This window comes from Kogia breviceps, chromosome 11 (genome assembly GCF_026419965.1).
Source record: "Kogia breviceps isolate mKogBre1 chromosome 11, mKogBre1 haplotype 1, whole genome shotgun sequence".
Taxonomy (NCBI): Eukaryota; Metazoa; Chordata; class Mammalia; order Artiodactyla; family Physeteridae; genus Kogia; species Kogia breviceps.
Genome location: NC_081320.1, coordinates 23,818,479 through 23,842,727, shown reverse-complemented (window position 1 = coordinate 23,842,727; position 24,249 = coordinate 23,818,479). Strand labels below are relative to the sequence as shown.

Genomic DNA, 24,249 nt, shown 5'->3' with positions numbered 1-24,249 from the left:
CTTTGAGGGGTTCAAGACTTTCAAGGAGGAAACAACGGCAGATGTGGTGGAAACAGCAAGAGAACTAGAATTAGAAGTGGAGCCTGAAGATGGGACTGAATTGCTGTAACGTCATGATAAAACTTTTCACAGATGAGGAGTTGCTTCTTATTGATGAGCAAAGAAAGTGGTTTCTTGAGATGGAACCTACTCCTGGTGAAGATGCTGTAAAGATTCTTGAGATAACAGCAAAGAATCTAGAATATTACACAGACTTATTTGATTGATAAAGCAACAGCAGGTTTGAAAGAATTGACTCCAATTTTGAAGGAAGTTCTACTGTGGGTAAAATGCTATCAAACAGCACGGCATGCTACAGAGAAATTGTCCACGAAATGAAGAGTCAATTGATGTAGCACACTTCATTGTTGTCTTATTTTAAGAAATTTCCAGAGCCTCCCCAACCTTCAGCAACCACCAAGCTGATCAGTCAGCAGCCATCAACATCTGGGCAAGACCCTCCACCAGCAAAAAGACTGACTTGCTGAAGGCTCAGACAATGGTTAGTATTTTTTAGCAATAAAGTATTTTTTAAAATTAAGCTGTGGGACTTCCCTCGCGGTCCAGTGGTTAAGACTCTGCGCTTCTAGTGCAGGGGGTGGGGGTTCGATCCCTGGTTGGGGAACTAAGATCCCACATCCCACGCAGTGCAGCCAAAAAAAAACCCGTTAAGGTATATATGTTGTTCTTTCAGACATAATGCTACTGCATACTTACTACAGTATAACATAAACATAACTTTTATATGCACTGGGAAACCAAAGAAATTCGTGTGACTTTATTATCATATTCGCTTTATTGCAGTGATCTGGAACCAAACTTGCAATGTCTCCAAGGTATGCCTGTATACATCTTAGCACCTTTGGCATTTTTGTCCAAACAGACTTTGACAAATAAAGTAGGAATATAACCCTTTGCATCTTCATTTCTCCAAATGCAGAATCACCTTCATTTTCCTCTATAACATACAATGTTTCTGCTTCAACTGCTGACAGAATTCCTTCATTCTGATCTTCAAATATGTAGAGAGTTTTACAAGTCCTTGTGTGTGGGGGGAAGATGTTCCTTGTCATCGAATTTATTATTAAAAGTCATGACCAGACCTGCACCTCACTCTCCTGACTTTGCTCCTCTGTGTAACTGGTGTCTGTATTCTTCCAGTCTTGTGCACAGTTATTTGGGACTGAGATTTTTGTACAATACACTCTGTTGTCAGGCCTCTTCACTTGGTGCTGGGAGCCTGCTTTCAACCTCAGCTAGCCAGACTTCAAGGTTCTGGGCCTCTCGTCAGTTTTCCTACGTATATGTATATATGTATATAAAACTCTCTCTCTCTCTCTCTCTCTCTCTCTCTCCATTTATATATATATATAGTTAATTTGTGACCCAAACTGGCTGGGTCTCCCATTTGAGGATTCATTAGACAGTCACTCTTCACCTTTGTTATACCATCTCTGATCCATCTCCATCTGGATTTCTTTATTTAATTCATTGACTTTCTTAATATAGCTTTTTCCTTCTTTGTTGAGATGAAAGATTGCTGAAACCCTCTGGTGTTGCCCCCCGCGACACCATGCTATAGGTTTTTAAAGTGAATTTGGGGTTTGAAGATCATGAACTCATTGAAGCAATGAGTTCCCTTTACTGTGTGGGAGACATTTATTTTTATGAACAGCCATAACTTTCCTTTGCATTTGCTATCAGATTTGACCTCTGTTTTGTCTACTCTGGAATTTTAAACACTATGATCAGACACAGTTGATCAGACTATGATCAGACATTTCATTGGCTGAGTGTCTTCCTCAGATGTCTCCAGGAGGCTCAAACTCTGACTTGAAAGTTTCTGTTACCAATTATGACATTTATCTGATCATTGATTCAGCTGCCTTAACTATGGTATCCAAGCATTTCTCACTGATTACTATTGCCTGTTGATCAACATCTGCATGTCTTCATTGATCCTCCAATTCTCACTGTCCTTCTTTCTTCCATCTCTTGTATTTTCTGAAGGATGTTGGATATATGAGGATGGTAATATTCATGCAGGTCCTGGTCCAATTTCTTGAAGACTTGGTGAGTAATCTGCTTTGCTGTCCTCTGCTATTGGTGACACTTTTGAGTTTGTTGGTGTGCCTTTTCAACACCTACCTTTTAAACACCCATGTCAGCATGATTTTTTTTTTCCAATATACTGCTGTGTTCTGTCAGTATTTTGGAATCTCACACATACCCTCGTTTACTTGATTTACGTTGCTTCCAGCAAGTGTCTATCGGTGGCTCTCTTCTGTGCATCACGAAAAGTGCGATTTCCACTCCTGCTCTGGTCTTGAACACAGCCCGCTGACTCCACGGTGACCTGTGAGGTCAAGTTCTCCAAGGTAAATTCATGGTGCCCAGCGTGACCGCTGATTTCGCTCACAGGGTGGGAAGGATCGCTTTACATGACGAATATACTTGTATTCTTCCTCCTTCCAGTTCTTTTTAGGTTGGTATTTCTTCAAAAGATTCCTGAGTTGCTTTGTAAAGCTGAGTTCAGTCTCTGTCGTTTCCCTGACAAATATGATGTATTTCTCAAGAATACCAATTCCTCACTGCTGCTTGTGTTTTCCTAAGTCAAACGGATCCTCGAGCTCGGTGCCCCAGGCCGGGCGCAGGGGCGGTTAGAGGCTCCCCGCGGCGGGCGCTCCGCCCGCGTCCTGCTGGGTCTCCCCCACGGCCCCCGCCTCCGGGTAGATACGCACCAAGATCGCTCCACCCACCGCCCGCCGTGGCCTCTTGTGTGCTTTAGTTTGTAAATGACCCGGATGTTCTCCCGAGTCCGGAGGCGCGCGCTCAAGGTTCTTCCAGGCGAATGGCGCACAGCCCCGGAGGGAAAGACCGAGGGGTACGGACGTCGCCTGTCAACGCTACCCACCTAGCAGGATGGAGCGCCCCAGAGGGAGGTCTGACGGGTCTCTGGGACGCAGCATCCTGGGAGGAGCCCGGAGGTCCAAGAGACCCTCTCATGTAAGAAAGAAGTTGGCCCATGGGTGGTCCCAGAGCGCTTCTGGTAACAGGGCCCCTAGAACACTATTGGGCCTTCCCGCTGGCACCTCAAGCCTGACTTACCTCTGCCTCCTCATTACATTTTCTCTCAGCCACCCATCAACCAGACTGTACCGCGCAACCTTCTCGCCCTCTTCTGGTTGGGGTGGACCAGACACATTCAGTCCATACGGGCAAAATAAATGGTAAGCCAGAGCCAAGAATAAAATGGAATGCCATCATCTGAGAATTAACTTCAGAGATAATTAACGTTAGTAATCTGATATTTTATGGTTAAAAATTCAACTAAAAAACTTAAAATTATATACTAGGTTGTACAGACAATATCTCAGATGTGTCAGGCTTAGATCGTTCCTGTGGTCCTTATGTTACACATTTGTGGAATGAAAAAAATGTTTACGTTCACGTCATGCTATCGCATCATTGTTATCATTAACTTTAATTCACGAAGGAGATTTTTCAGTAAAATTTTCTAGAAGGAAACTTTGTTCCTAGGATTCGTAGCTTGAATAGACATTTTTAAAACCCTTTGTTTTTTGCTAAAAAAATAGTTGGCAGACTATAAGCTATCTTTTGTTTGTTTAAAATTTTACCTCCCTCAAAAAGCCAGAAAAAGAACTACAAAATTAACCAAATAAAGAACACGGAAGGAAATGATAACCATAAAAGCATAAATTAATGAGGTGGGAAACAAAAGATAGTGAAAATAATAAATCAATATGCTGGTTCTTTTGGAAAAAATTAACAAGATCAACAAACCAGTAGCTAAACTAATTGAGAAAAAAGGGAAGAAAGCACAAAAATACAAAATATAAAGGGGCATAGGGGAAATAACCATAGAAACAGAGGAAACTAAAAAAATATGTGAGACTACTTTGTACAACTTTATGCAAATACATTTCAAACCACAGATAAAATCAATAATTTCAGAGGAGAATACAGTTTCCCAAAATTGACCCTCATGGAGAGAGAAAACATTAACTGACCAATCTCCATAAAATAATAGAGAAATTTATCAAATAAATACACCATATATAGGGAAATTCTATCAAATCCTTAAACACCAGATAAGCCTAATACTACACAAATTATTCCAGGAACTAAAAGATGAAAGGAAATAGCCAAATCCTTTTGCAAAGCAAGTATATCAGTTAATATAAATTAATTAATAAAATTAAACCTGTTTTAAAAATCCTAAGGGATCCACAAAGAACTATTAGAACTAGTAAATGAGGTCAGCAAGGTGGCAGGATACAAGATCAATATACAAAAATCAATTGTACTTTTATACACTGACAGTGAATAATCTGAAAATAAAATTAGAACAATTCCACATACAATAGCATAAAAAGAATAAAATACTTAAGAATAAATTTCCCAAAATGAGTTTAGGATTTGTACACTGAAAACCACAAAACATTATTGAAAGAAATTGAAGATCTAAACAAATGGAAAGACACCACCTGTTCATGGATTAGAATATTGTTAAGATGGCAATATTCTCCAAATTGATCTATAGATGCAACACAATCTCTATCAGAATTCCAGCTGCCTTTTTTTGCAGAAATTGACAAGCTGATTCTAAAATTCATATGGAAATGTAAGGGGCCTAGATTAGCCAAAACAATATTGAAAAATAAGAATGAAGTTGGAGAATTTGTACTTCCCAATTTCAAAACTTATTACAAGCCTACAGTAATCAAGACAATGAGGTACTGGTATAAGGATAGAAATAGAGATTGATGGAATAGAATTGAAAGTTCAGAAACAAACTTTTACATTTATGGTGGTCATTTGATTTTCAACAAAGGTGCCAAGACAATTCAAGGTGGAAAGAATAGTCTTTTCAACAAATATCGCTGGGACAACTGAATATCCAGTTGTACAATAATAAAGTTGGACCCTTTCCTCACCCTGTACAGAAAAACTAATTCAAAATCTATCATAGACCTAAGTGTAAGAGCTAAAATTATAAAACTCTTAGAAGAAAACATGAAGTAAATTTCTGTGACCTTAGGTTAGACAAAGCCTTCTGATGTATGACACTAAAAGCAAGTGAGAAAAGAAAAATAAATTGGAATCCATCAAAATGAAAAACTTTTGTGCTTCAAAGACACCATCAAGAAAGTGAAAATACAATTCAAAAGTGGTAGAAAAAAATTGTAAATAAAGGACCTGGACCTATGTCTCACACCATACACAAGAAAAAGATGCAAACGATCAGAGGTCTAAATGTTAAAGACGTAATCACACAAGTAGTAGAAGAAAGCTTATATAAAGAATTCATGCAACTCAACAATAAATACAGATAACCCAATTTAAAAATAGGCAAAAGATTTGAATATCTCCAAAGAAGATATACAAATTGCCAAAAGCACATGAAAAGATTTTCAACAGGATTAGTCATTAAGAAAATGAATATCAAAACTACCATGAAATAGCACTTCACACCCACCAGCATTGCTAGAATAAAAAACATGAACAATAACAAGTTTGGAGAGAATGTGGAGACATTGGAACTCTTATACATGCTGGTAGTGCAGCTGCTTTGGAAAACTGTCTGACAGTTTCTCAAACAGTTAAACATAGAGTTACCATATGACCCAGCAATTCCACTCCTAGGTATCTACCCAAGAGAAGTAAAAACATATGCGGACACAAAATCTTGTACACGAATGTTCATAGCTTTGTTCATAATAGCCAAAAAGTGGAAACAATACAAAAGTCCATCAACTGATGAATGGGTAAACAAAATGTGGTATATTTATACAATGGAATACTATTAAGCCATAAAAAGGAATGAAGTACTAATACATGCAACAATGTGAATGAACCTTGAAATCATTATGTCAAGTGAAAGAAGCCAGACACACATATTATATGATTCCATTTACATGAAAATTCCTGAGTACACAAATTCTTAGAAAAAGAGAGTAGATACGGTTAGGGATAAGATGTGACTGCTAATGGGTATGGAGTTTCTTTTTGAGGTGATGAAAATATTCTGGAATTATATAGTGTTGATCCACACACAACTTTATGAATATACTAAAAACCACTGAATTGTACACTTTAAAAGTGTGAGCCTTACTCTTTGTGAATTATATCTTAATAAAGCTGTAACTTGTATAACCCATATAAAAGTGGAGGTAAGGGAATAAGAAAGAAATCTATAAATTGATAAGGAATTATTTCCTGTTTATGTTGTTAAGATATAAAAGTGCAGTCAACTGGAAGCAACCCAAATGTCCATGAACCAGGAGAGGGATAAACAAATTTTTCTAGCCACACAACGAAATAGTACACAACAATAATAAGGAAAAGAACAATTAGTACTTTTAACAACAATTATGAATCTCACTTTCATTATGCTAAGTGAAAGAGGCCAGATGATACAAAGGGCTAAATACTGTCTGATTCCATTTCTATGATATTCTAGAAAAGGTAAAATAATAGAGAGAGGAATTAAATCTGAGTTTGCCAGAGGAGGCTGGGAGTGGAAGAAGATTGACTGCAAAGGGACAGGGAACTTACTGGGGTGCTGGACATGTTCTGTATCTTGGTTTTGGTGGTGGTTACCTAGTTTGATACGTCAGCATCAATCAAACTGTACACTTAAAAAGAGTGAGTATATCATACTTCAATAAACCTTCCTTTTAAAAAAACCCAAAAGTTTGGAAGTATATTTCATATACTGGCCTTTGTGTAAGTAAGGGAAATAAAAGTCTATATTGTGTTTGCTTATTTTTGGAAAAGGAAAGATTGGAAAGATAAACCAGAAATTTAATGAAATTGGCTTATTAGAGGGGCTAGGTGGGAATGGAGAGAGAGGAAGAGAGAAAAGAATGAGACTTTTCTGAATATGTCTTTTTCATATAGTGTTGACTTTTTAACTGTGTTAATATTTTACATATTCAAAAAATAAAAATAAATCGATGAGGATGGGGAAAATACTTAACATTTAAAAATGAACCTAGTTGAAAGTCAAATTGATAACAAACTCATTTATACAGAAGAAAAAAATATGATTAGTTCAAGTAACTTTGAACACCGTCCTTTTAATTGCACATATTCTGAGAATTTAAAAAGTCTACAAAGAAATCTTGACTTTTACTTGATATTTTTGTTGTTGGTAGTGGTATAAGTGTAACAACTCTGAAACTATTTTGTGTGTATTGTAGGATTGAGCAAATGACTAAATACATCAATACTGTTGGGAGTGAATGTTTTCACTGTGGAAAAAGGGAGATATTGAGAGAGAGAATTAGCCCCTGACAGCTGGGAGCTGACTTGGCACCGGAGGTAGGCTGTGGTGTTTATTAAAAGTAAAAATTTGGGGACTTCCCTGGTGGTGTAGTGGTTGAGACTCCGTGCTCCCAATGCAGAGGGCCTGGGTTTGATCCCTGGTCAGGGAACTAGATCCCACGTATATGCCACAACTAAGGAGCCCGCCTGCCACAACTAGGACCCAGTGCAACTAACTGAATAAATAAATAAATATTAAAAAAAAAAAAAAAAAGTAAAAATTTCACAGAATGCCAACGTCAGGGAAGGCCATTCTGTGATGGTGATGGATCCAAATAAAAAGAGGGCCACCTCATAATCGTGTCCAAACACAGACAAAAACTTGAACATTTTTTAAGCCACAAAAATGGCCTAACCCTGTGATTGGTAGCCTTGTTCCCATGCTTCTCTCTAGAAAAGAATTAAGATACCTGCCCATAGAGTTAGCCCTGCCTCCTTACAGCAATATCCAGAGCAATGCGCACTCCCTCGAACCTTCCTCCGTAATCACCCAACACAAGCCCAAATCCTGCTAAGTCCTTTCTGACACCCTCCCCCTGGGACGTGCCACGGCTCCTCAAGTTGAGCAGTTTCCCTTGTTGCAACAGGTCAATAAATCTAACTTCGTTTAACTGTAGGTGTGCTCTTGGTGGGCTTTGGCTGATGAAGGAAATTTACAGTACAGGTGTGGAATACAGAACGGAGAGGAAAAGCCCTGTGGTGTTAGAGGGGAATTACGGTTATCTATTTGAACTCATGATTTTTTTAAAAAATTTAAAAAACAATCTCCTAAATATGTCAACTGAAAGGGCTGGGAACGATATTCCAAGTAGCACTGGACATGAATATCTCCCAGATTTTGATTTCTAGATATTTCCCATTTAAAAAGAACCAGGGCTTCTTGGAGAAATGGCTGATTCCAGGACTGGGGCAGGGAAAGTGTGAGATAAGCCTGGAATATATTGTGTGACAGAAAACAAGAAAACACTCGAATGATGAGGACATATCAAAGGTCACAGACATGAGCTTGAGGGGCTGCCACTGGTTAAAGGAGAGACAACTTGTGTATCAAAAATGAATAGTTTAAAAATGTGCAATTATAAATAAGAATCTATGAGTTCATAGTACTACTAATATTACTACTAATAATACAAAAGGAGGGAGAAGAAAAAGTGCTTTTTGAAAATAGAAGAATGCCAACCAATAAATGTAGGAATTATAACACTGGAAAATTACCATTTTTGTAACAACAATGGTTAATAGTTGATCCGCACAAGAATCAATGGAGGACTTCCCTGGTGGCACAGTGGTTAAGAATCTGCCTGCCAATGCAGGGGACACGGGTTCGAGCCCTGGTCCGGGAAGATCCCACATGCCGCAGAGCAACAAAGCCCCTGTGCCACAGCTACTGAGCCTGCACTCTAGAGCCACGACAACTGAGCCCGCGTGCCCTGTGCGCCTAGAGCCCGTGCTCCGCAACAAGAGAAGCCACCGCAATGAGAAGTCCACGCACGGTAACGAAGAGTAGCCCCTGCTCACCACAACTAGAGAAAGCCTGCGCGCAGCAACAAAGACCCAATGCAGCCAAAAATAAATAAATTTATTTTTTTTAAAAAAAGAATCAATGGAAACTAAAACCACTTGGTGGGCACCCTTCAATAAACACTGTATTTTCCTTCACCACAAACAAACAAAACCCCACCACTGGGTGAAAGATTATTGGGGAACAGGTTAATCATACAATTTCAAAGCATCATCTCACAAATCTGATTTATTACAAAGGGGAAATTTTTCAGGCACCTCTGCAATAGAGAATTCTGCTGGACACTGCCAGAACTAAATGACAAGCTTAACATTACCAATAATGGGACAAGAGTACCTCCTCCTGTGAGGTACTGAGAAGGACACATTGTCTGGGTAAGATTCCTGTCAAATTGGCTTGCCCTGAATTTAATAATGAAGAAACAGACAAACCACAATTGAAGGGCATTCTGCAAAGAAATTGACCTGAACTCTTAAAAGATGACAATATCACAAAAGGAAAAAGTGATAGGGCAACAGTGGCAGCATTAAGGAGATGAAAGAAACATTACAACTAAATGCATTGCGTGATTCCAGATTGGTTCCTGGTTTAGGGAGGAAAACCACAGTCAGAAGGGACATTATTACAACCACTGGATATGACCTAATATATGACGTCTGTATTAGATAATATTACATTGATGTTAAATTTCCTGAGTGCAATAATTATACTGTCATTATGAAGAACGACCTTATTCTTAGCAGACACTGGCAAAACTTGGAGGAAAGTGTCCTGATGTCTGCAGTGAATTCTCAAATTGTTCGTCACAATATACGTATAGGTAAATATATGTGTGAATGTAAAAATATATGTATATGCAAATGTAAGCATTTATGTATACGTAGGGATGTATATGTGTGTCTGCACATAGGGGTGTGTGTTGAGAACATGAGAGAAGCAAATATAGCTAATCGCTAATGATGAATCTAGGTAAAGGGCATGTTGGGGTATGCACTGTAATATTTGCAATCTTTCTATAAATTTGACATTTTTTAAAACAAAGACTTCAACAAGTTCAGTTTTCATAGATTCAAAAGTATAAAAAAAATTTCTTTATTTTTATAAAGGCCATTGTTTGGGCAGATTAGTAAAATAAAATGAGTACCTAACTTTTTCCAACAATTTCTCTTTTTCATCATATTCCTTATTCTGTTTGGATTGAAGTTCACTGAGCATGGATATTTTGGTACGCAACCTTGGAATTTTTTTCTTCTCGTAATGTTTTGAGGTAGAAAATGTATATTGATGATGATTTTTTTTTTCTGTGGGGTTTTTTGATGATGTTTTAATTCATCCAAATGTAATGTGCAGAATTCGCAAATAGTGTTTTCTCCTGAAAGCCTCATGACCTAAGTATAACTAAATGACTAAAATTAATTTAGTCCTTAAGGATTAGTATGTCCAAAGTTACAGATGTTAGTACCAACCAATTCTATAAAGATTAGAATTAAGATTTAATCTCATTTTTATTATTCTGCTTCACATTATTTTAAAACGTATAAACATTTGTTGGCTCAAAAACGATATAAGGTCTTTCTAAGGTTACCCAATTAACATTGTCTCTCAGTCTTTGTATTAATAGTCCACCTATTTCCTTGTGCATTAAACTTATAGTTATTTATAAATTCTTAATAATTGTTTTTGTGTAGTTCACAGCTTTCACAATCATTAGCTATTGCGGCATATTACTTTTGTAGTAATAAATATACATTATTTAACCTGACTGCTACAATTTGTACATATAAAACTTATAAGGAGTAATTTATATCTGGAAGAAAATGTAAAAAATAAAATTAAAAGTATGGCACAAAAGAGGAAAAATGGATTAATAGTTATAAATTATAGTAATATATGTCTTTTTTAAAAGGGGAAAACTTATACCTACATGTTAGTCTATCATGGTAACAAAGAGTAAAATTACAATTTCTTTTTTATGATCTTAATTTCTGTAAATTTGTCAAAACAGACTTTCTTTGCATATTCATGTTCAGTTGATGGTACAGACAGATATGTCAGTCTTCACTCGTAGCTTATGGAAGAAGAAATATTCCAGTAGGAAGAGTTGCATACAAATGGCTAAGTTTGGACTTCCCTGGTGGCGCAGTTGGTTAAGAATCCGCCTGCCAATGCAGGGGACACGGGTTTCATCCCCGGTCCAGGAAGATCCCACATGCCGCAGAGCAACTAAGCCTGTGCGGCATTATTACTGAGCCAGCGCTAGAGCCCCCGCGAGCCACAACTACTGAAGCCCGCGCGTCTAGAGTCCGTGCTCTGCAACAAGAGAAGCCACCTCAGTGAGAAGCCCGAGCACCGCAGCAAAGAGTAGCCTCCGCTCACCACAACTAGAGAGAGGCTGCGTGCAGCAACGAAGACCCAACGCAGCCAAAAAAAAAAAAAGGCAAAGTGCAGCAGAGATTCATAAAAGTGTCTTTTCACAATGAATTCCAGAAACTGCAATTATGTCTGTGTCTTTTTTTCAAGACTGATTATCTATCAAGACTGATTCTAGTGGGCTTAATTTGTCTCCAAGTTAAAAGTTTTAAACATACAATTCAAAGTGGCCACAGAGAATGATGGAATTGAAATAATATGTCTATTTCTTCATCCTTACATTTTATTGTGAGGACTGTATTTCAAATGTACAATTTAAAGCAGGATATGGCGGGAGGGGGTAATTAGAGGCATTAAGGAGCTCAAAGCCAGAACCAAAGATTCAGAACCTTTACAAATTCACTCTTAAAACAAGCGGCTAATGAAATGTGGTATGCATATACAGTGGAATATTATTTGGCCTTAAAAAGGAGTAAAATTCTGACACATTCTATTCCATGGATGGATCTTGAAGACATTAATGCAGAGTGAATTAAGCCAGACACAGAAGGACAGCTATTGTATGATTCCACTTCTGTGAGGTACCTAGGTAGTCAAATTCATGGAGAGGGAAAGTAAAACGATGGTTGCCAGGGGCCGGGAGGGAGGAGGATGAGGAGGTATTGCTTAGTGGGCACAGAGTTTTTGTTTGGGATGATGAAAACGTTCTGGGGTGGATGGTGGAGACTGCAAAACAATGTGAATGTAATTAATGCCACTGAACTGTACACGTGTAAATAGTTAAAATAGTAAACTTTATTTGATGTACATTTTACAATAAAAAATAAATTGAAAAAATTGCTAAGTAAACAGAAGCCAATGGGAAAACTCACTGTAACCCAAATAATAGTAATAATTTAAAATAAAATAAAATAAAGCATGCTGCTGAGTCTGCATGTCAGGGGCTGAATTGGTACTAATTTGCCTGCAGAATGTAATGTTTATTAAAGAGTAATTTATTTTTAAGAGTAATTTTTTTGTGTGTGTGGTACGCGGGCCTCTCACTGTTGTGGCCTCTCCCGTTGCGGAGCACAGGCTCCGGACGCGCAGGCTCAGCAGCCATGGCTCACGGGCCCAGCCGCTCCGCGGCATGTGGGATCTTCCCAGACCGGGGCACGAACCCGTGTCCCCTGCATCGTCAGGCGGACTCTCAACCACTGCGCCACCAGGGAAGCCCAAGAGTAATTTTTTAAATGTGCTAATCCGCAAGGAGATCAGCTCTGTGCTTTGTGACCACCTACAGGGGTGGGATAGGGAAGGTGGGAGGGAGACGCAAGAGGGAGGAGATATGGGGATATATGTATATGTATAGCTGATTCACTTTGTTATACAGCAGAAACTAACACATCATTGTAAAGCAATTATACTTCAATAAAGATGTTTAAAAAAATGAAATGTTAGCATTAAAAAGTAATTTAAAAGAAAGTGCCAATCTGAAGGTTCTTCATCGTTAAAACAGTAACCACAACTGTTAGATCCACAAAGTGGGCTCCTTGGGGAGGCCATCTGCAAGCGCCCGCTGAAAGCAAAGACCCCGTCTGGGGACTCCAGGCTCCCTGACGTGAAGTTCCTCCGCCGCGCTTCTCAGCGCTCACCCAGCAGCCAGAGGGACACTGTCAGCACACAGACCGGATCAGGTCCCCCCGGCGCCGCCTCTTCTCCAGGTACGGCTTCCCTCTTGCACCGCCCCCGCCCTCGCCCCGGGCTTGTCACCTGGGTGCCCGGAGCTTCCTCAGGCCTGGCGGTCTGTCTACACCAAACACTTCCCTCCACACCCGCAGAAACCCCTCTCTTCCCACCCTTTAACAAAACACACGTTAATGCAATTAAAGTGTCAATTCCAGCTAAAAAGAAACGATCTATCAAGCCACGAAAACACATGAGGAAACTCAAATGAATATTGTAAGTGAAAGAAGCCAATCTGAAAAGGCTGCACACTGTGGGATTCCAACTATATGACATTCTGGAAAAGGCAGAACTATGGAGACAGTGAAAAAAGATCTGTGTTGGCAGGGGTTGGAGGGGAGGAAGGGATGAACAAGGTGGCACACAGAGGATTTTTAAGGCTGTGAAACTATTCTGTAGGATGCTGCAATGGTGGGTACATGTCATCAGACATTTGTTAAAACCCATAGAGTGTACAATACAAAGAGTGATCCCTAATGTAAACTATAGACTTTGGTTCATAATTTTGTATCAGTATTGACTCACCTATCATAACAGATGTACCACACTAATGCAAGATGTTAGTAATAGGGGAAATTGGGGAGGATGGGGTGGGTATATGGGAACTCTCTAGTTACCAATCAATTTTTCTATAAACCTAAAACTGCTCTGTAAATAAAGTTTATTAATTTAAAAACAAAGCATTAGTTCACTTTTCCTTCTTTGTACCATAATATTTACCTCATTTATTGCCTTAGCAATGACATTGTTTAGAATTGCCAGTGCATAGGGATAGTAAAAACCAGTCGGACATTTTAGTCTCCAGTGAGGTGCTCCGCTCTGAGCTGCTTGGATGTCTGCGCCTGGTGGTGTGTGCCCAGTACCCAGCACAGTAGCTGCTGAGAGCAAGGCATTCGGTGCTGGCTATGGATTGAATGGATTTGAGACTTGTGGGCTGTGGGCCTACAGCTTTTGCTCAGGGGTCCGAATGTAAACATGGCTGAAGAGTTGAAATGTTTTTGCAGAAACGATTCCTCAGCCAATGAGGAGGAGGTTAATCTCCAGGACTTGGACTTCTTGATCAAATGAGCCACAGCCTGCAATGCCTTGGAGGTATCAATTCCACCTGACCTCATTCAGAACATTTTTCTTCCCATAGATCTTTGATTACTGATTCAGAACCATTTATTCTGTGTCCTTTATTGGGAACTCTCTGTATTTTCAAGAGGCATTTCAGTGCTCTATTCTCATAGTCTTTTATGGCCTTGTGCATCTCCCTATGTAATCTTTTGTGTTAAATAGCTGTTTCCTGATCTACCTTAGTTATTCTGTTCTCAGCATATCAGTCGTGCTTTCAGCTTTGATACTATTTAGTCTATTATCAAGGAATCTTGCTTCTGTTGAGTGGGTGAGATATTCTTTTTATTTATTTATTTATTCATTTATTTATTATTGAAGTGTAGTTGATGTACAATATTATATAAGTTACAGGTGTACAGTATAGTGATTCACAATTTTTAAAGGTTATACTCCATTTATAGTTATTATAAAATATTGGCTATATTCCCTGTGTTGTACAATATACACTTGTAGCTTTTTTTTTTTTTTGAGAATAGATTGCAATCACTGTCTAACCTTCTGTATTTCTTGCAAAGGATTCATTGCTAGTCTCTGAATTAATGTTTGAGGTTCTTTGTGCAGTAAAAGATTTTCTTTGGTTTCAGAAAACTCGACTTCCTGTTTATTCATACTTCCTTGAGTAAAATCTTATTGATCTTTTTGTTCTTATTGATAACTTATTTGGAGTAGTTTTATAGTTTATGTAAATATTTTAACAGATTTTAAAAGGAGTGAGTTCCTGGGCATATTATTTGCACTACCATTAGCCTGAGAGCACTTTCATATGTGAGAAGCCAACTGGCCAGGGTGGGGGCAGGCACTGAGGAGATCATCGGACAAAGACACCGAGTGGGCTGTGAGCTGGGGCCGTGTCCTGCAGGGCCCTCGGACAGAGTTAGGGTGTTGCACCTTACCCTGAGAGCTGTGCCAAATGGAGAGCAGTGAGGAGTATTACAGGGAAATAGTATCATCCTCTTTGGTTTAAAGAAGATTATCTAGGTAAGGAGATCGGCTTTGGTGAGGTGAGCAGAGAGATAAAATGGGGGCTAGAATGCAGACTTTCAAATATTGATACTTTTGAAAAGCTCTAAAATGCACAAGTCTTCCTGCAGAGCCACCTTGTCCTATGCCTCTTGTACTCATAGACCTGCAGGCTGCCAGCCATACCTTAAGCTCAGCTTGTGGGTAGATTCCTGCCAGCGAGAACAATGTGTATCCCTTGGATACATGGCTCTTAAGGTGCAGAAGAAGCAGGGGTATATTTGGACAGGGCTCAGGCTTTGGTGTCAGACACACCTGGTTTGAGTCTGGGTTCTGCCACTTCCTAGATGATGGTCTTGGGCAAGTCACTTAATCTTTCTGAAAGTCCTCATTTTTAGACCCAAGTATGAGAGGCCTCTGCCCTGGGCCCCTGGCTTTAGAAGACCCTGCTGTGGTCCTCTCCTGCCCACAGGGAATCTATGCCAGTCATCAAGGCTCACATGTTAGTCTGTGTGAATGGTGCCCCCCAGACTTGTGCAGTGCACATCCTGTGCAACTGCACAGTGTGGACTGCTAATAATAGTGAAAAGAGGAGGCAGGATTGAGGACACTAAGGGGGTAAAATCCAGCCTTGGCAGGTGTCAGGATGTGACCACTAGAATGGTGGGGCCATCAACAGCCAGAGGAAAATATGGCAGAGACTTGAGAGGTCAATTTTAGGGGTGTTAAGACTTTGGCCCTGCCAAACAGCCATCCAGAGCTATCCAGCAGCCCAAACTCATGAGGGTTTCAGGGCTTGACACAGCTTTGGAAATCACTGGCATTAGGGTCATGTTTGAGGCCTGGTGGCTGAGCAAGGCCTCTGAGGGAAAGCCTATAGGTCATAGTGAGGATTGAGCCTATTCTCCTGGGGGGCATATGCGTTTAATGGACATGAGGGCACAAAGGGGCCATGAGAAGAGCAGAGGGCTTTAGGGTTCTGGGATAATGGGATGTCACTGGTGGCACATTCCAGCAGTGGAGGGTTTTGAGAGATCAGTGAAGACAGAATCATTGTCCAAAAAGACAGCTCTTTCTGGAGGAACAAAGACACAGTGAGTGAGTAGCGTGGATGTTGAAGCCAGGAGGTTATCTACACCTGCAGAAATGTGGCGGTGATAGGAAGCAGGGAGAAAGGTGGTGAGCTTGAGGGCAGAGCAGGATCAGGCCGATAGTCCTGAGACCACAGTGAGGGGAGGAGCTGCAGAAAGAGGATAGTTGATGAGGCATGTAAGAGGGGAAGCAAAGGGTGCAAATCAAGAGAAAATGTCAGGAGGGAGGGGAGTAGTCCCAAGGACTAGGAGTCAATGTGTGTGAAGAAAAAAGACAAAATAGGGAAGATGTTTGAAGGGTAGGGAAGGGGTATTGGGCCTGGGTTTGGGCTTGCTGGCAGAGGAAGAGAGCAGGTATCCGCCAAGGCTTCTGCAGGTAGGAGTCAGGGTAGCACTGGAAGGATCTAGATTTTGATGAAGCTTTGATTATGTCTTCTATGTGTGGTCCTCTTGTGTCTTCTGTGGTGTGCTTGTCTTTCTGACGGGAACGTGTGCTATTACATGTGTTGAATGTATTTCAGCTGATCCCCCGCTCCCTAAGGGTATCAATTCATTTCTTCTTTTTTTTTTCTTTTTTTTTTTTTGGTACGCAGGCGTGCAGGCTCAGCGGCCATGACTCACGCGCCCAGACGCTCCGCGGCATGTGGGATCTTCCCAGACCGGGGCATGAACCCATGTCCCCTGCATCTGCAGGCGGACTCTCAACCACTGCGCCACCAGGGAAGCCCCAATTCATTTCTTCTTACAGGACAATGAGTGCCTATTATTTTCAGAGTACAATGGGAGACATAAAATGACTAACAGCTCTCCTAGGTTAAGAAGCCTACCCAGAGCATCAGCAGAACTTGTGATAAGGTTGTTGAACAAGTTTGCATAGCTCTGTAGGGTTAAACAATATTGACAAAATTAAGATTCAACACTGGCAGGGAGGATGGGTTAAACAGCCCATTTAGGATGGTTAAGGTTCAAGTGCCGTGTGTAGAAGTAAAAACACAAGATTCATTGCATAAAGGCTGGAATTCGGGAGCCTGACTTGGCAGTAGTTCACATAAGAGGTCACTCTGTGGTCCACGACTGAGTCTTGGACTCTTTAGTGACTTAAAGCTTTGTATATGCCCAGAGTAATAACGATAGCTTCTATCCTGGCCACATCTCAAATGCCTGGTACTTTTACTTCTCTAGTATTTCTTTTTGATCCTCATATCCATCGTATGTGGTGTTATTAGCCTGCTTTACAGACAAAGAAAAGGACACAGGAAGATGAAACAGCTCATCTCACGTCACACAACTGGGAAGTGAGGGAGCCATGTTCTTTCCACTGAGCCACACAGCCCTCAGTGTGACTCGGCTGCTTAAAAAGCTAATAAACTTTGGTGTGTGTTAATAAAAATGGCGTGTCCAAGTTGTGGGACTCCGTGATGTCTGTGTGCTTGGTTTAGGCCAGCCAGATCCCATCTGGGACAGTGGTCATTTCTAGAGATCCCACTATAAGGAAGGATGCTCTAGCTGTGAACAGGGGTATGGTGGGGGTAGCATAGGGTCACAAGAAGGTTCAGGGAAGTAAGGATGCAGTCATGTGGCTCAGAGGGATTAATTGAGATGCTTCTTGGAGTACAAAGAAATTTAGTGGAAATACGATGGAGGTAGATTTAGATTAGTTCAGTTTATATCTGCAACAAGTTGGAATCTTAGAGTTCAATAGTAATGTGTGGATGAGTAAATCCACACAATGAAATACTAGGCAACTCTTTAAAAAGATGTACAGTTGACCCTTGAACAACATGGGTTTGAACTGCACAGGTTCACTTATATGCAGATTTTTTTTAATTTTTTTTTTTTTTTTTTTTTTGAGTTACACGGGCCTCTCACTGTTGTGGCCCCTCCCGTTGCGGAGCACAGGCTCCGGACGTGCAGGCTCAGTGGCCATGGCTCACGGGCCCAGCCGCTCCGCGGCATGTGGGATCTTCCGGGACCAGGGCACGAACCCGTGTCCCCTGCATCGGCAGGCGGACTCTCAACCACTGCGCCACCAGGGAAGCCCTTTTTTTTAAAAAAATGTTTTTAATTTATTTTTGGCTGCACTGGGTCTTTGTTGCTGCACGCGGGCTTTCTCTAGTTGGGGTGAGTGGGGGCTACTCTTCATTGCAGTGCTCTGGCTTCTCATTTCGGTGGCTTCTCTTGTTGCAGAGCACGGGTTCTCGGCACGTGGGCTTCAGTAGTTGCGGCATGTGGCCTCAGTAGTTGTGGCACCTGGGCTTAGTTGCTCTGTGGTATGTGGGATCCTCCCGGACCAGGGATCGAACGCGTGTCCCCTGCATTGGCAGGTGGATTCTTAACCACTGAACCACCAGGGAAGTCCCAACGCAGATTTTTTTTCAATAGTAAATACTACAGTCCTACGGGATCCAAGTTGGTTGAGTGGGTAGACGTGGAACCTCAGATACCAAGGAACTGCAGATACAGAGGGTGGACTAGTAAATAATCAGAGGCTCTTTGTGCAGAGGGTTGGTGCGCCTAACCACTGTGTTGTTCCAGGGTCAGCTATAGTTCTGTATTACTGATACTTGAAGATATGTTAAGTGAAAAAAGATCACAACATGGTATTATTTATTCCATAAAATATATGTATATATATATGTATACACACATATGGTTATACTTAAATTCTCAGAAAATGTTTGTGACCAATATGCGGTTCTCTTGTAGTGGGATTTCAAATAATTTTTTAAAGCCTGTCTTCTAATTTTTCTATATTTAACACGGAATTTGTATAAGAAGAGATGAAAGCATATTTATATTACCCAGTAGTGAGTCAGTCCCTGCCGAAGCAGTGATCTCCTAGCCCCTCCTCACCTCAGGGCCTGGAAATGGGGCCAACACAACAGGGGCTGGGAAAGGGGACACTAGGCTTCTTTCAACTCAAAGATGTCCAGTGGAAAGCAGGTTACCAAACAGAGTGTGACCCCACTTCCATAAAACACACGAACATCTGTGAGAATCCCTGGTAACCCTGGTGTGCCCAGGCATTTCCAGAGGGTTCCTTTGCAACTGAAACAGAGAAGAAAACCCCCGAGGCTGTCATCTGGCACCCCTATTGGAATGTTGGGGTTTTCACGCAAATGTCCTCAGAGAGGAGCTTTCCTGTCTAGTGACCTAACGGGATACTGGCATCAACTGGAGACAGTGCTGGTCTTTATGGACTGCGGGGTTGGTAGTCCCTCAGAGACGCTGAATCCGTTTTAGTCCGATGCTTCAAGCAGAAGGGATGGTTTCTCCTCCTCCCACTTACCCTTCTCTCTTTTCCTTTCTTCAATTTATAGTTCCCTTTTCAGCCATCAACAGAATTGGCAATCTGAATGAAAAGAGGTAGCCCCAGGCATGGGACCTTATGGGAAAGCTCCTCTCTCCAAAGATAGGCCCTTCCTACTGGATGTGCTGCTGAGGCCATCAGAATGGAGCAGGCTGCAGCAATCCCTAACAAACAGTACATCAGAAGTGAACAATCTTAATGAGGGCGGGGGGTGGGGGGTGGGAGTCTCCAAACTGAATGGAGAAAGGGGACAAAAAGATCAAAGGGGAAAAACAAACAAAAGGAGAAACAGATGAATAAAAGGCCACTCTCCTCTACTTTCCTCCTTTATAGCAGCTTTAACAGCCGCCAGTCTTTGAACATCACTTTATGCAGGAGGTGGAAGGGGAACAGGCTATTAGTCAGGGCTTCCTTTGTCTACCTACAACCTGCAGGGGGAGGGTGGGATTACAGGGAATCTTAAATACCACAATCTGGGCCCAATTCAAGGGGGGGGGGGCGGGGAAGAAGCCACACAGAATTTGAGTGCAAAAAATAAATATAAAATTTATTAAAACACCCACAATATTTTAAAGATACCAGGAGTAATACAGTTCACAAACCCAGTTGTTTGTGTAAATTATAATAAAATACAAATCAAAAAAGGATACATACTTGCAATTTCTAGGCACCCTAAATTAAATCTGCTGAAACACTGGGGGAGAAGGGAAGGCAAGGAGGGTAGCTCAGGAGGCAAACCAATAAAGTGGGAGGAAAAAAATATTAACAAAAAAGTAAAAATTATACAAAATAAAATTATCAGCATAAATTTACTGTACTAAGAATATCTACAGTTTAATAATACACATCCTATTGCCTTGAGACATTGCAAAAATCTACCATTCATCCATCAACCCCAGATAAACTTCATTTCAAGTAGCCACAGTTACAAAGTCAAGACGGAATATTCAAGTATGGTTGTTAAGTTCACCTCCATTGGAAGCCAAGTAACCAAACAGGAATTCAAAGAGAGAAGAAATAAAACACACCAAAAAGCTACAGGGGTTCTAGATGAAGTCTAATGCATTAATATGCCACAATATGACCTGTCCTTGTTTCTTTTTTTAAAAATTAGAATACGTGAAAAAGAAATTACATCGCTCCTGTTTTTCTCCTCCTTTTTCCCCTCAAAAGAAAAACAAAGTACTGGAACCAAGAAAATTTTGGATGTTCAAGTTAGCCAAATAGTATTTTTTAAATCCTCATGTGAATAACGATGAGTTATCCCTGAATGACAGGTAGTCAAAATGAGAAAAGAGAGCAAACAATGCCACTACAAAAAGCATCCCTGATATCAGAACAGAAGCAAACAAGGAAGTAGGCCAATTCTCACTGATTCTTAGGCAAAAAGCAATTTTAGACTTTGCATTTCTGTGCTGCAGTCTCTGCTCAGGGAAGAAGCCTATTGCTTTGCTCTTGTCGGCAGCTCTGCAGAAGGAAGGGCTGGGAGTGCCAAGACAGGGGCCTCACACATGGAAAAACTCTTTGCACATGTGGGTGTGGGACTGTATACCCTATGCTGGGGGTACGCACCCCAGAACATGTCCATTTTGGTCCAGGGTATGTTGAAGTTGGCCATGTACTACAGCAGATGCAGCTGGCTAATAAAACTAGGTTTTGAGGGAGTCATTTCAAATGACAGCAACAATGACTGAAAAAGCTCAATGAGATGGGCATGGGAAATTCACATTTTATTCAAAAGCAAAAAAAGGAAATGAAATAAAGTCAACCACGGTCCTTCCTTTAGGCATTCTGCCATTTTAACTGAAGAATGAAAAACAAAATGACCCCAGATTCTTCAAGGTCAAGTATGTCATCAAATGGACAACCTGTATGTATCAGACCCTCACGGAATCTACTTTACCAAAGTTGTCATGATGTCCCGTCTTTGAGGTATTTAAAAAAAATTATTGTGACAGTGGATGACACAAAATGGAGCTTCCTGTTGAGTTTTTAAAATATCACCTTTTGTGGACCCAAGAAGAAATTTAGAATAGCACCAACTAAAAAGAGCCTCAGTGGCACTGAGTGAGCAAAGAAAGCTCCTTCCTTTAAGTTTGAACATGAGGGGTTCCCAATGGGAAGCAGAAGCATTGCTGGGGCAAAGGCTGTGGGGAGCAAAGGACTGAGACCCCTGCCCACCACGGTCCTGGCCAGTGCTAGGTGAGGAAGGAGGCCCATCCGGCCCACCTTGGTATGCAGAGCACCTTTGGAACCCTCAGAGACATCTACCTGGCGCCCTGGACTGCAGGAGGAAAATGTGTGTTGGCTGTGAGAATGCCTGCCACGTTAGAAGAGGCAGGAGTACCCAACTCCCCTTCCTCCAAAAAAAAGAAAAGCAAAAAGAAAAGCCCTTCACACCTCCTTTCTCATCAGGCCTAAGAGGACAGATGTGAACGCCCGCCACCTCCAAGCCAGGAAGGCCCATTCCCCTGTGTAGTAAGGGGGCTGGCTGCCTTCGAGACTTGCCTTTCTATCTGGCCAGCAAGGGAAGAAGAAAACAAAACAGAAAAACTGCTCAGAGCAGGTTCTAGCACGTAAACAGAGGTCTAAGGAGACAGCACCAAAAGGGGGGAGGGGGGGGGAGAAGCCAAGAGAGACTGGAGCCCACCTTGTTTTTGGTTGGTTGTGGTTTCAGAACCTTGATAGCACCTCAGCAGGACAGGATCAGGGACAGTCACATTAAAACACCATAGCACCATTTTATTTATACTATTTCAATTCATAAAAATGCTCCCTAGTCCATAAAACACACTTCAGTAACAAAAGGAAAGAGAGATTGGTTGAGGCACGTCAGGGCTATCATTTTAATTTTCCACAGCACTGCCTTGGCGTGAGATCTGGCGGTGGTTAACTTCATGAAGCCTGGCCGGGTTCTCTCAGTGGAATCAGGTGTTACCATCTACTCACTCACTGTCACCCGTCCTCCTCGCACACCCACTGCTGTCTGGTACAAAGCAGTTAAGATCTGCTCTTTCTTTCCTTACTTTAGCACTTTAAAAGTCCCTGCAAACTACTGTTTCCAAAAGAGGCTGGTGAAAGGACCAAGAGGGGTGGGTATGATCTCTTTCCATGCATACCTGTCATCTCAGTGAGACAGCAAAGCAGTACCCACGAAGCCAGAGTGTGGGAAACCTAGGCCCTGCCAAAAAACACACCAAACAACAACAAAAACAAGAAACCTCAAAATCCATGAAACACCTTACTCAAGATTTCTGATGGTTAGATAACGGTTTCTTGAGCTAGCACCAGTTATTTTGCGAGAACATGCCGCAAAGCGATTTTTATTTTAAAAACCTCTTAGCACAAAACTTTGCAAGTACTTTCCTTGCAAGCAAAAGGCAGGGAAAACAAAACAAAAGAAGAACCAAATGTCTGCACTGCATGTGGATGGCGTCTGTGGACAGGGCACACTGGGGGATGACTCTAAGACTCCATCATTTCCGCTGCTATACTATTATTAAAACTTGATCATGCTGTTAGGTTCTTTAGTTGCAATGGCTTTATTTTTCTTCTGATAAAAATGTCTGTTAATCATCTTTAGGACTTAAAAAATGATAGTGCCAGTAAAAAATAAAAATTTGATTTTTCTCTTTAAGAAACCTTCAGCAGCAAGGGGAAGGGGATAAAGAGCTGTGCATAGTTACTTTTTAAACATACGTCTAAAGCATGCTAATTTAATGACTGAGATTTGAGGTAGGTTATACATGTAGTGTGTAAAAATCAGCATGGGCTTGAGCATGGCAACAGCACCACCTAATTTCTGAAACACCTTTCTGAAGGGCGTGGGGGCGTCCAATGGAGACTGCCTCTTGACTCACTTCTCAGCAGCCTATTTGCTGATCTAGAATTTATGAACCGAAGGCTGTTTGGGCTGGGGGGACAGACATCACATGCTTTTAGCTTGTATTGGTTTCTTCTTTCATCTAATGGCTTTGCTACCAAAGGGGGATGAGGGGAAGAGTCTATTTAACACACATCAAGGAGATTCATACATGCCAAGCATCAGAATCACCTGGGTTACACTCAGGACCTTCCAAACCAACAGCCAACCTGGGGCTTTCCCGGGTCATACAGACGGTCACATTCTCCAAATGTTTTGTAAAATATTGTATTTCTTGCTTAAGATAATTTAAAATGAAGCTTTCAAGGCACCCCCGCATCTACCTAAGCACGGAGTCAAATGAGACCTGCATAAAAGTACTGATGCGATAAGCAAAATAGCATTTAAAGGACCCAACTTTTCCTCAAAACTAGAAAATCAGCATGCTCATTAAAGACTCTGCTTCCTTTAGCTTGTCAAACTGAAGGTCAGAGGTTTTCCTATAAATCTGAGTTCTGAATAATTCGAAATCCTGATAAGCTCTTGGGTATTTATTTCAAAAGCAATAATATTTCATTTTTGTCCTGTAAAATAAATGCAACTTTACAGAATATGGTAAAAGTGAAGGATAGACAAAGCACGTTAAATATTCAGCTACTATTTACAATTTCTCCCACAATTACATGTTAAAACATACTTTTTTTTTCAAGTTGCTGTTTAAATCTAGGCAAAAGTGCTTAAAAAAATTTTTTTTTCACTATTTACAGTTAAAACCAGACCACATAAATGCTCAGGACATCTCACAGCGACTCTCCGCCAGTGCTTCTGGAACAGTTACAGTAAACACCCAGCGGGTCAATTCTCAGCTCTTACACAAGGCACCTGGAAGCTCAGGAACTTG

General features: G+C 41.0%; 1 pseudogene; it reads right to left on the bottom strand.

Annotated features, from left to right (window-relative positions):
• Positions 1–763: 763 nt before the first annotated feature.
• LOC131765784 (formin-binding protein 1-like) lies at positions 764–14,734 on the bottom strand (annotated as a pseudogene).
• Positions 14,735–24,249: the final 9,515 nt, after the last annotated feature.